Raw genomic sequence first — 13,929 nt, 5'->3', positions numbered from 1 at the left:
ATTACTTACTCAGATTTACAGACTCCTATTGCTGAATATTCACAGCCTGTGTCACAATTGTACCCTGTGGACAGGGTCTGACAATCAGCTATAGGATATGCTAATTGGGAATTGCTTTAGAACAGTACATTGATCAAAAATTATTTACACAGAACAGAACAGGCTTTATTTTTCTATTGACTAGTACTAAAAGATTTTTATTTTAAAGTGCTTTGCCCTCAAGGTGAACTTAGACTGGCCATTTTTAAGAACTTCACTGCTTAAAAAAAAGAGTAACTGTTTTTTTCTCTTTTGCACTGGCATAGGCCTCTCCACCAGTGTGAAATAAGCTCCTGGCACTTAAGAACAAACTGAAACACAGATTTGGGGCACACATGCATTAACAGCATGGGACAGGTCCCTGAGCCCATATACATTCACACACGGTCCTCCAGACAGATTTTATATTTTTATGTCTGCTTGCTATGTAATGACATCATGTAGAGAGAGCTACCAGTATAGAAATGGATTTGCATGTAACTGCCAGGAAGCACAGCTAACAAAGGGATTGACGTGTTATCTGGAAAGGATTTCTGAAAATGGAGCAGCTCCTGATTTTCAGACAGTTCTTGCTCACCTTGCAGGACCTCAACCTAACTGTTTAAGCAATATAGTTCTGATTTTCATCTACTTCTCTGGAAAGCACTATTTTATAGACTTACAGGCTGAAACTTCTGCTTGAAGAATTCTGCAAATGACAATTCTGGCATTTCCACTTGTATGTGAACATGAGTGCATCCTCGTAGACCAACGTATCAGATAATAATTTTATGTTTCAGGGAAGGCAAAATGTATCAGGTCATTAAAAATTTTTAACTTGGGCACAGTTTAAGGGCAGGAGGATTTGCCAGGAGTAAAGAGTTAAGGTTAAAACTCAGGAGAAAGTGCTGAAGGTTACGTTTGGCATGGCACTGCAAAGAGCAGTAAATCTTCTGTTAGCAGATTAACTCTGGCATATGAAGACTCCTTTATTGCAGTGTGTCAACACAAGATGAACATAAGCAGTAATATTTCTGCTTTCTGGATGACATCCAGTGAAAATGAATAGACACAACAATTTTTTTTTCTCATGGCATGGATGACTGGATCTAGAGGGTAAGGGTCATTCAATGAACAAGAGTTATTTCTACGTATAAATAGAAGGAATCAAGGCAGCTTTTCTTATTTTCACACAGATTTAGTAAAACAAACCGAAAAGGGTAAATACCCTGCAACCTTCCTAGCAACTCTGACTTTCATACATGATGAACTCCTAACAGAATGAAGATCCAAGTGAGCAAGAGGACACGTGACAGTACCTCTCACACTTTGGATAATTGGAGAGATGTACTGATGAAATTCCTTAAACTCAAGGTCGTGAGAAAACATCGGTAAAAGAAAGCAAACATGAATAGCAGAATGTGGGAAAGAGGCTACATCAAAGAGAGGAGCTGAGGGCTACACACAGCACAAACCCAATGCAGGACCACCTGTGTTTCTGAGAGGGGTGACACCAACTCATCCCTCACCTCAGCACTACCAAACCTCAGCATATATTTGAAACACAATTTTTAGGCCTCAAGCCAAGAGGAGAAGTAAATTACTTATTTCCATTCTATCACAGTGGAGAAGCTATGGAAGGGAAAGAACAGACGTTAGAAATTGGATCAAGTCTTCATGGTGATATTGGTCCAACAGATAATTTTTTCTGTTTTTTTCTCTGTGAAAGACAGTATCAACATTTTAGCATATTTTTTTTTTGTTTGTTTCAAACTTTTTTTTGGATTTTTGGTTTGGGTTTTTTTTTTTTTGTTCTGACAAGGTAGCAAAAAAAAAACCTGGAAGACGCAACTAAAGCAGCATCATGTTACTGACATTTAGATTGCTTCTGAATTATGACAAAGCTCAAAATCTGAAACAATTGGACCTTACTGTTAATTTAAAGTGATTTGAAGCCCCATCTACATCCCTACTGAATTCATACCAGAAAATTCAAGCAGAAACAGGGATCTAAAGAAAAGGGCATCTATTTATATGAGGTGGTCTGGGAGATATTACGTTGTATTTTTCCAGTGTAAGCTCCTAATTTTGGAACAATCTCTCATGTGTCTGCTCAATGGATCCACAGACAAGAAATATCTAAAATCATTACCAATGTGCTATGGTTTAATCCATAGGAACTCTTGCTTTAACATTAGTCCACTGCACTATGGGATATGCACTGCTTCTGGATATTAAAATATCCAATTAAAAAGCATCAGCTTGAGCTGCTAGTCCTTCAGCACCAGATCAGGAACATTGACTTGGTTACCAGGTGAAGTTACTCCAGTGCCTGCAATGGCTTAGCAGGGAAAGAGCAGCTCTTTAGGTTCTACTTCTGAAGCTTTTGAACTAAACCAGAATCTCTATCAGGTGGCAAGAGGTCACTTTCTTAAAGAGTCACACTAGACAGGATTTATTTGGCTTTGAAACTATTAAATGCCTGAAACTCTGAACAGATCTCATGGTTTGAGAATATTTCTGAAAGCCTGATTTTCAGCTTCTTCTATGAAACAAGTAAATGTAACAATTTAAAATACAACCATTTAAAATACAACCTTCTAGTAAAAATCTGTTTGTTTGGGGTTTTTAAAGTAGTCAATTATTTTATAAAGCCAGTTTCTGTGACTTCAGTTTATCTCATGAATGAAAGAACATAACATGATTTTAAGGGTATTGGTCAAAATCAGGCAAATCTTGGATTCTCTATTATTCATTGTTGGTTCCGTCTGGACTAAGATCCAAACCAGTTTTATAGGAACTAAGATATGATGCAAAGCAGAACAAAATTCCATAGGTCCTTGAGATTAGCAGGGTTACATCTGAGAATCATTCAGTAATCTATGTCTTAACTAGGTCATTCTCTATAATATTTGATAAATCATGAGGAAAGGTATTAAAACTGGACAAGGTAAACACCAATAAAGGCAAGAGGAGGGGAATCTAGCACCAAGGTGCTTTATTTAGAGATATGGAGAAGTGATTCTCCGATCTTTTCTGTTACTCATCATGGCAGTCTGAAGTCAACAGGATCCAGAAAAATCCCACTTGTTCCCAGACTCCTGATCATAGCGCAATGACTGAAAAGAGTGGATAACAATTGTAAACATAAGAGCTGCTCTCAAGAATGTGTGTAAAATGTGCAAAGAAGTCTTAACAGAAGAAAAAAACCCAGCTGATGTGAAAACAAAAGAACTACACAACCTAAGTGAAAATGGGAGAGGGAAGCCACTAAAGTCATCACCTACATTCAAGGGCGCCTTGCAGCATCTGTCTCTTAGGAAAAGCATGAGAGGGACACTGAATGGCACCTTCTTGCTCAGAAAAAGTTGTTCTTGGACTAAATGAAATGACTGTTCTGTAGAGCTTATGATTGCCATTTCCTCTGAATCAGAGAGGAAGACCCCCTTAAGGCCCCCTGTCTTAAGGCCTTGTGCAGAGGAAAAGGATTTTTTTGCAGCAACTGGTAGACTGCAGATGAAACACATAGTAGTCCAAACTGAAGAGTATTCTCTAAGTTTGCCAGATTTCTAAACTGCTTAGGTTGACATGGTAAGCAGTAAGTACAGCCAAAAGGAAGACTTGAAAATGGAAAAATGCTTTTTTCCACCACCTAGTTCCTATGATTACCCAAATGATAACACTAACCAAAGGGCAAGTTAAAGAAAACCAGCAATTTAAACTGCCTTTATTTGGAATTCATTTGCAGTGGACTAAAGCTTATTGGGGTCAGCAGAAACAGGATGACTGGGCTCAAAATCTGTGCCATGTTATTTTGAGCTTATTCTGAGTCAATATTTATGCTAGGCAAGAGCAATTCTTAATGGAGTAGCCTGGAGCTCAGAATTTAGAGAAGCCATCAAGTCCTATCAAGTAAATCATAATCTAAGTAAAGTTATGAGTAACCATACTCAGATTGTAATCATGTCTCCTTCTACACCTGGTCTGGATTTTGCACAAGATCCGAACATGGCACCTTATGCTCAGAATAACCGTCTTGAATTCAGGGGTCAGACACATGAACAAGTTAATCTTCATGCAACTAAAGCTAAATGGTGCTTTAGTGCACTCACAGTTCTAGCCAGTGCAACAAGAAGGTATGTGGATTAATTAGACCATGTTTTTCCTAAAAAAGTACCTCTGAAGAAATAATTCCTGGCAACTGGAATGGCAAAAAGGGTAAACTCCTCCCAGTAGCTGCTTCTCAGCAGAAGTGCTGTCACTAAAGCTGTTGTAAACTGCTACTGTCTCTGAATCAAATGATAACCTGTTTACCTATCCTAAGCACGAGTTTATTTCTCTTTAATTCACAGTGAAACATCACCTTTGAACAACTGCGAAAAGATTAAGGACGTCTGTTAAAGATAGTCATACATATGGCTTTGAGAATTTTGAGAAGTTCTAATCTGAAACCATTGATTGCCGTTGTCTGTTGTGATTCCTTGCATCACTGTAGTGTTTTGGGACCAACACCAGGGCTCCATTGTGCAAACTATGTTGCAGTTTTGAAAAAGTGATAATGGTAAGGTATTAGAGCAGTTCTATGAGAGGACAAGATCCTGTTGAGCTGAGTGGTACTGGCTCCCTCCCCTTAAACAATGTTGAATTCATTTAGTTTAATACACAAAGTGTCTGGAGTCCTTAATTTGTGCCTCCCCTCCCCTCCTGAAAAAGCACTTTGCGCCATCTGGCTCAAAGGCTGCCTGTGCAGACATCTCATCTGTTTCCTTTACATTGGTGCCACAGCACAATCTCCACCAAAGAGAGCTCTTTCTGAATTCCAGACAAATTGGGGTTTTGAACTGGGGTTCTTTCTCTTCCTCTCAACTTTTACCTAGAGAATCCGTAAATAATTTTAACCACTAGCGGTAGGTGAAGCGCATGACCATGCCTAAGAACAAGGACTACCTAACTGAATAAAAAAGACCACACTGAAGATCCCCCCCAAATTCTGATCAAAAATGCACAAATCCTGAAAGCCTGAAAGTTGGAAGAGATTCAAACTTAACTCAGGAAAGGCCATTAAAAAAAAATTCTGTGGATTATAAAATCAGCTTGCCTTTACGTAACAGGGAATATGCAGTATGAGTAAGAAAGCCATGAGACAGAGAACAGATGATAAGACTGCTGTTGCCATCCATAAAAAGAATTTTACTGAAAGCAGCAGTACATGAGGTACACGTGCTATGTGGCAGTAGATCAGGGTACAGGGAGGGGCTCAAAGGACAACAAGCACAAGAAGAAACGAAACACAAAATATTTCAATTTTCAGTTAAGGGAGAACTGTGCTATTCTCATGCAAATTATGCTCTGTGATGCTGAAAGGATAGAGAAAGAGCATTCACAAGAGGATAATGAAAGAAACAAATAGCTGTGAACAGATGAAGGAGAAACTGAAAGAGCTTCATATTCAGCGAATGAAAAAGGTAAGACAGAAAGGGTAACTTGCAGGATGTGGAATTCTTCACTTCGTTATGCTTGTCTCCTCATTTCCTTGCAATTTCATGATTGGTAGAATTTTATTTGCATGAAAATAGGATGAGAATTCTGCCCTGCCACTTAGTGAATGTGTGAAGAAAAAACTAGGCGAATCTTACACTGAATCATGAACCCCTCAGCTCTCAGTTCAGAAAAACTTGATTCCTCTTCAGGGAACACTACATATTTAGAGAATGTCACTTGATAGATTGGATCAGTGTTTTATAAGCATCCTATGAGTCCAGTCTGGTTCTTAAAATTAACACTTGTAGCTGTGGTGCTCTCTCTAGATAGAGAAGCTGCATTTAAGAAAAACTGAACCTCTCTGAACATCGAGAAGAAGCATTATCTCCTGACCTTGGATAAATCCTTTCATTAAAATGGGAAAGCAAAACAATGGAAGGTATGGCCAGGAATTCTGGATAAGGTCAGAGTCTTTATCATCAGCAAAGAAATGAAAAGGGATTTTTACAGGAAATAGCACACCATTCACAAACTCAATGAATAAAAGTGACGGTAACTCAAGATGAAAAGATCTGCCCTTGGGAGACATAGAATGCATGAATGACCTCAGGGATTCCTTCCCCCTGTTTGCTATGATTTCATACAGCAAAGTAGAACTGACAGAAGGAGTTAAAGTGAGGTCTTGGTTTCACAGTCAGTAACTGAATTATAGAACCTCCTAGCAATATGCCTGCTAATGAAATGTTTGCAATTCTTTATTGATTAAAGCACAAAAGGATTATGATGCGAACAGAGAAACACGCTTGGCTTTCTGACAGTGAGTGTTTCTGAGTCGGGTAAAAGCCATTCAGAAAAATAAAGACATATTTTAAGTAATTGGAAAGAATCCTAGGAGGCAGTACAACAAAGCTAGGCACTGAAGTACATGCTGGAAAGATGCTCTTGGCTTAAAGTGACCCTCGGTAGGCTGTAACTGGGATAGAATTTAACTACTTTGAAAGAACACTTAAAAACAAACACTAGCTTGCCCATCATCCTGCTCTTTGAGACAGAAACCTGGGAGTAGTATCACTCTCATTCTATTTTGAAAGAAGACAAAAATTAAGTCTGCAGAATCCGTTTTTAATTCACGTTGGAATGAAACAACGTAAGGCTTTTGGAAATTTTCTGATTGCAAACCAGATCTCGTACACTTTTTACTCCAGTGTTTGGTAGTTCAGCCATTAAATTGCATGTTAGAAACCCAGCTCACATTTTCTATGCTTTTATGTTTACTGAAACTGAAAAATCCCTAGCCTTTATCAAGCTATTGATTACCAATAGTGGCCCCAAGGGTGGAACATATACATGAGGCAATAATGAGTTAGTCTGACTTTATAGACCAACATTTTTCTTGAACAGGGGTGGCAATGCACTGTGAAAGGGTCTTTAGAATCACTTCCTTACATTTCAAATGAATATTCAAACAAGTACGTTCTGTCTGTGTACATTCTGTCTCCCTATTTCTGAAGACCATCCCAGGCAAAAGCACTGTGAAAACCCAGAGTTTCCCCACAAAACCTACTTTCAAGAAAAAAGCCTTTTGATAGAAAACTCTCATCAGATGACAAGATTCTTTAAGGTTAAGAATGTGTGGCTTTCATACATTCTACAGCTCCTTTTCCTGATCTGCAAAGAAGCTAAATATGGCTCTACCACAGAGTCCTGAAATCCAGAAAATGATGAGATTTCCATATTATATACACTGTCACTGTGTGGCTTATACAGTATTTCAAGATAGATTCTACAGATTCTATAGTATTTCAAGATGCTTGATTTTGGACAAGTTATTCACACAGAGTCACCAGCAGAGAGATCTTTGGATGGTGAAAGACTATAGAAGAAAAATCTCCATATTGATGAGCTATCATTTTAAACATGGCAGGAGAAAATAAATTTGAGACTCTGGTAATTGTAGTGAACTTTGTGGATTCTATTTTCCTGTAATCAAAAAAAGCTGAATGTCTCTACTGAAGAGAAAACAGTGATTCAAAAAGAGTCCTGTGTGTCATAGAGTGAGGTGGAAGTAAAAAAAAGCCCACTAGAGAAATTAGAAGATTTCTTATTTTTCAGGTGCTCCAGACAAGTCAGTCAAAGCACGCTTGAATAGGGCAGCCTAATCCTTAGATAACCGGAGGTTAAGAAAAGAAGCCATATGGCTGACTATTAAATTCAGATGACTCAAGAAATATGATGTTGAGTACTACTTTTGGTTCAAATGGCTAAACCCAAGCTCTAAATTTGTAAATCTCTCCCTTTTTGATGTAACAGATATTTAAATTCTTGCCTTTGCTACAAATGTTGTCAGCCATGGCACAAGATCAAGTTGTGGGTTTTTTATTTAATATGATATGAGCAGCTCATTAAAATCTATTGTAGGTACTGGGCTAATGATATGAAACCTAAACAGCTTTGACCAGGACAGAATAAACACAGTTACCTTGGCTGATGTGGCCAGGTACCTTCAGGAGGCACAACACTGGATGAAAGAGTTGACCAGCACACGGAGAAGGGAGTACTGGCACGTCATTCAAGTGGCCAGAGCAGGACTTGCACTTGTGATCTATTATTCTGAATTGGCTTTGGCTGTTTACTGCAATGTTTGGGATCCTTGGCATTGAGCTGATGGGGAAGTACAATTTCCACAGCAAGCAAATGCAAACAAAGAGATGATTCTGCCTCACATAACTTGCAGGGAGGATATTCTCTGTCATCGACTAATCCATGGCAGAAATGACCAAATTGCAATTTCCACAGTTCACATCTCTAGCTATTGCTGTGCAGAGGGAATGGTCTTAGCTGACTGCACACTTACCTCTCCAGGCAGGTAGCTGGGTGCTCATAATAAATGGCTGGAAAGCCTCTGATAAGATAACGAAAGAAGAGACATCTGCAGAAATCAAATGATTCTTGCTACAACAAGGAAATTACAGAACTAGTGAAAATACTAGTTCTGTATTTGCTGGTTAAGTGCTAGGAATACAGCCAGACCACAGCCCTGGCTGTGAACAACTCCTAGGAAATCAGAGATAAAATATAACGCAGGTGCACATATATCCCAGCCTGGCAAACCTGGTCCTTGGTTTCCAAATGCCACCCCAGAAGCAATCAAGGCAGAAGCAAAATTGAGAAGTAACAAACACCAGCACAGTTCCAATGCAGTTCATAGCTTATACCAGCATTTCAGCTGACAGTAGAATACCTTGGAACCAGCTTCCAGGGAAGAGAACTGCATCGCTCTCTTTGAGGTCTGTTGCAAATAACCTTACTGATGACCAAGAAGTCGATGTCCAATGACAAAATCCTCAGCTGCCCTGACACAAAATTAGTTGATTATGTCTTGTGAAGGAGTGAATTTCTGTGCAGTTTGGATTTCTGAAGACACTTCTAGCAGTGGTGTCCGTTTTGCTTCCCTTAAGCATGGAAAGGAAATTACTACAATTCCTCAACTCCACGATGGGCTCATTGTCCTGTTGCTCTTTGCTATACTTACAAGTACTTTGTACACCCTGCCACGGTGCCAGATTATTCCGACCAGCTCCCGGCACCAACAGCACAGGTGGGCTGCCCACAGAAAGCTGCCCAATCCGGGGTGCAGCTGCAGGGTATCGGAGCTCTACGGCTCAGGTGGACTGCAGACTGTGCCGAGGGTAGGGACAGGGATCAGGGAGAGGCCCTCCGTATGGTTTCCAAAGAAGCTTATTCCCGGAGATTCAGCACCAGAAAGAGCAAACTCCACTGCATACATCAGATTATAAGGGGGAGGAGCTCTCAGGGAAGGATACAATCTTAGACCAATTGGGAGAAATTGGGGGTGGAACACAAGGAGGGGAATACAATGTTTAAACCAATACAGGACTGCAGGGGAGGAGAATAATTTAAACAAACCAGTGGGGTTTCGAAGGATGCAAGATTGATAGGGAAGTTTCTAGAAAAAGAGGCAGGCTTGGGGAAGGATTCACATTCAATAGGAGGAGGAAGAAGGAACAGAGGGGCAGATCTTTGGAGAGATGGACAGCCAGGGCAAACCCAATAACGCAGGGGGAAAAGGAACAATCCATCAAGAATAAAATATGCTGTAACAGTACAAAATAAGAAAGATTACAAAACTGACTGCTAGAAATGCATTACAATTAAAAACCACAATGCTACACACCCCTCTTCTTGTGATGAGAAGGAACCAACTTTTTATCTTCTAGGGTCAGAGCAAGAATGTTTTATGGTCAAATTGAGTTCTTACAACAGTGATCTCAGAGAAGAGATCACTCTTTACAACTTCCTGAAAGGTGATTGTAGTCAGGCGGGGTTCGTCTCTTTCTCGAGGCAGTAACTGACAGAACCAGAGGACACAGTCTTAAGCTGCGCCAAGGGAAATATGGGTTGGATATTAGGAAAAAGTTTTTTACGAAAAGGATGATGAAGTTCTGGAATTGTTTGCCCAGGGAGGTGGTGGAGTCACCATCCCTGGATGTGTTGAAAAAAAGGCTGGATATAGCACTTGGTGCCATGGTTTAGTTGAGGTGTTAGGGCATGGGTTGGACTTGATGATCTTTAAGGTCTCTTCCAACCTAGTGATTCTGTGAATTCTGTGAAGAATGGAAAAGGGATTGAGGGTGAGGAAGATGTTTAGTGTTGGCAGTTGTTCTGAAGTCACCTTGTGTTAAGCCCAAATGAACCTGATTCATTGACTGCTAAAGAGTAGAGGAAGGAAAATGAAACACAATGAAAAATGAGTCAGGTCTGCCTCTTCAAGAGGAGCTGACCAGAGGACAGGATCTAACAAACAGCCTGCAAAAAGCATCATGTTTGTGTTGCTAAAACACTTTACAGATTCATGTAGTCTAATAAAGCCTGGGATGGTGGTGATGTAGCAAGTGACTGCATTTTTAAAGACAATATAAAAATACTTCATAAAATTACTTGGTTCAAAGAGTTGATGTCAAGGACAGCCAAAGAGCAAAGCATTATCTCTGACTAGACTCCTTGAGCCTAAATTTCAGACAGTTCTACAGTTCTGGTTCCTCAAAGAGGAAGTTTCCAGCTGCTTGTCACCTCTTTGTAAGCACTTGGCTTATTTGTAATGAGGGAGCTCAATGGCATAACTGATGCTATGAATTCTATTTCTGTGACTAGAATATCAAGTTCTAAAAGGTTTCTAAAAGAAAGCTTCAGGATATCAACAGACAATTGCTCTATAAAAACCTTGCAGCCTTTTTGAGTGAAAGACAGTGGTCAAGAAGAATTAAGCCCAAAAGACTTAATTACTTTCAATTTATTTATGATAAAGTGCTAGGCTGCTGGATGATTTATTTTTATAGTTTAGACTGTGATGGGGCTGTTGGACTTATGAATTCTATCCAGGGCTATAACAGCAAAAAGAGATATGGAAACATGAATAAAAGCAACTTCCATAGATGAAGATGTGACTCTGGACAAAATATTTTGAAGGTAAGTGTATTAGTAGGGTTAACTGGAAGTTTGGTGCTTCTGAAGTTGTGTGCCCATACTAGAATGTCTCTCATAGAGTTAGGCAGGGCAGATATACTGTGATTCACACTCATTCTGGATTTAGACTGAAAAATACGTGAAATGCACCAGTCCACTCCTCTAACCAGGTAGGGCAGACTCATGCTATGATGCTAGGATAGAAAAAACAGTTGTAGCAAATGGGTTCCCAAGGAAAAGAAGGTAAGGGAAGATGGAGAAGGTTGCTGTGATGCTCCTAAGAAACACACAAAATACTTTCAGAAAATATTCTGCTATAAAAAACACACACGCAAAACAGAGATTTGAACATAATTTTAAGAGCTGAGGGCTGTGCTCAACTAACTGCAAGATAAACTACACCGGATGTTTACGAAGACCTGAAGACATTGGTTGTGCCCTTCTGCTTTGTAGCAAGTGCAAGGTGTTCTGCAAAAAAAGGAATGTAAGAGTGCCTTAGAGATGATGGTACAGCCCTGCTTTTGGAGCTGTGCACTTCTGCAGGATCCATGTCCTTTCTCAACTACGGAATGCTCATGGCTCAAGGTGCAGTTCAGAGCAGCCCCCAGAGAACGGAGGCAGGACCTCTCCAGGAGTCCCCCTGGAGTACTGGCTGCAGTGCCTCCACTCCATGATGGCAATGGCCAAGGGGAAGTGAGGAAGAGGGAAATGAGCTGTATGAATGTTCACTGACCAGACAACAGCCACTCAGTTCCATCTCTGGAACTGGAGCACTCTTGTCTGTGAATCCAAGTGCTTTTCTTTGATTCAGCGAAATAAGGCTTCAGCTGGAAGCCCTCAGGGTCTGTCCAAAGATTACGAAAAAATTGGATGGAAATTCCTAGGCATCTTTGGACATTTCTAAAGGGAAGTTTCTTGTAGGTCATCAGAGAAGACCAGTTTCTCATCTGCCTCAGAAGATCTAGATAAGAATGCATCTAACAAGAAGGAAAATTGAGTATTTACCTAATTTTCTCTATTTAAGATTTAGCCACAAGTCACAGGACTACACCATGACTTGGACACACAGCCAGTCTGAGGTGGCCAGTCTTGGTGTAGCAAGATGACTGCTCTAGGCAGCCTTGTCTGACAGCAACACTGTTCTAAAGCAATCTTGTCAGGCTTATTCGGAGCCTTGGCTGACTTCTAGGGTTATACAGATCATAGTCATTTTGATAGCATGCAGCAAATGACAGGGGACTAGCAATTATCATCTCAGGACTTGCAACTGAAGGCACCTTTCATCATATTACTAAAATTACATAGTCATCTACTTTTTCTACTCTCCCAAGACTGTCTGCAGGAGGGTCAAAAATCACAGTCTATTTAGAAAAACTGGGAAAAAAGTTTCCCAAGGAACCGTCCAGTATTTCCTAAAACAGCTGTTTAGAAAATATCTGAAGACATATGGAATTTCATGGAAATGCCACTACACTTTGGAAATTAGTAAGAGTGCATTAAAAAAAATAAATCTGAGTATCAGCAATCAGCAGAAAGATACAAGTAGAAAAGTCACTAAATATTAAGCCACCCACTCAGATCTCACTCACTAATTAAATTTCTTTTCCTCTCTAGTTAATGTTTTTCTAAGGAATCAGTGGTTTAAACACAGCATGTCCAGAAACTCTCAGCTGTCAGCTGATACCTGCCCATACAGGAAGTACTGAAGAGTTCAACAATGTATTTTGCAAATTGGATTTTAAACTATCTCCCTAAGCCTATTTCTAGGGTCTATGTTCAGTTTGGAACTTGCAGACCTGGTGTAATTAAGAAGGCTGTTACTAATATTTTTTATGTTAAACTTTTTAATACTATTTGCCTGGACTCTTGGAAGCAAAGTAAGCTTATTTTCAGGTTGGATATTTATTTTTTTCAGAGGGTGAGGCATCAACACAGTGTACTACGGTGCTCAGTACCTCTAGAGAGTACTGCACATACTATTTGTGGCTGGGCAAACTCACCGTTGAGACCCAGAAGGTTGCATTTTTCAGTGGCCTAGAGGTCTTTTGGCACACTAATTTTCCTGACTTCTTGTGAGACTATGGGTCTCATTGAAATTATAGCTATAAGTGTTAACAGCACATTTATAAAGCAAGATGAGCTGTCTCATAGCTTTTGTTAGGTTAAATAATTTCAAATTGTGTATCATTAGAAAATAAAACAATATGGGTCACTTGCTAGGTCTGCAAACTAATTGGAAATTAACAATCACGGCTAATCTAAAAATAAAGGAACATATGCCCAGATTTTCACATGAAGGAAGATATTTTACCTCAATCTTGTCATCTAATACCATTACAAAGTCATAGCACTATGCCATTTCCTACACAGTGCTTGTATGCTGGTCTCTGGGTAAATGGACTATTTGTCATGGATGACAAGATACAAATGATATGGAAACTTTATAAATATTTTCACCTACTCCAACTATTAGCACAGCAATCAACTAAATATTCAGAGTGAGGCTTTGGTGTCCTCAAGGTGGTCAGTCCAGGTAGGTATGGATGCTCACAGGCAGAACTAAGCTTTCCAAAGGCTAGCAGGACAGTCTGCAAAGGACTTAGTGGTTTTAAGAAAAGAAATAGCAACCCTGAGGGAAGAGATCAGAATTTTTTTCTGTCTCTTCTGTGGTGATGAATCCCTGTCTTGTTTGTGGGTCCATTGGGTACATCTCAGTCTGTGCTACGCTGTGCTCTTTGTCTCATGCAAAGTCTGGCAGAGGCCCAGCCACTTGACCCTTTCTATTCCCAAAAGGTCCTTCTCACTAACAGCCAGAAATGTAAAGTGGAGGAGACAAGCACAAAGGTGTGCAATGGGAGCAGAAGCTAAAGAGTTGTCTTCAGTGTTCAGTGCACTTTCTACTCTGTTCCACTCTCAGGCTCCAACAACACAGGGAAACAAGCCATG

At 39.9% G+C, this 13,929-nt stretch overlaps 1 protein-coding gene across 1 annotated transcript in view; it reads right to left on the bottom strand.

The window, feature by feature from the left end:
• The window catches only part of SCUBE1 (signal peptide, CUB domain and EGF like domain containing 1), a 194,651-nt gene that overhangs the window by 70,019 nt on the left and 110,703 nt on the right, over positions 1–13,929 (bottom strand). The window lies entirely within an intron of this gene.

Source organism: Geospiza fortis, unplaced genomic scaffold (genome assembly GCF_000277835.1).
Source record: "Geospiza fortis unplaced genomic scaffold, GeoFor_1.0 scaffold164, whole genome shotgun sequence".
Lineage (NCBI taxonomy): Eukaryota > Metazoa > Chordata > Aves > Passeriformes > Thraupidae > Geospiza > Geospiza fortis.
This window is presented reverse-complemented; position numbering and strand designations above follow the sequence as displayed.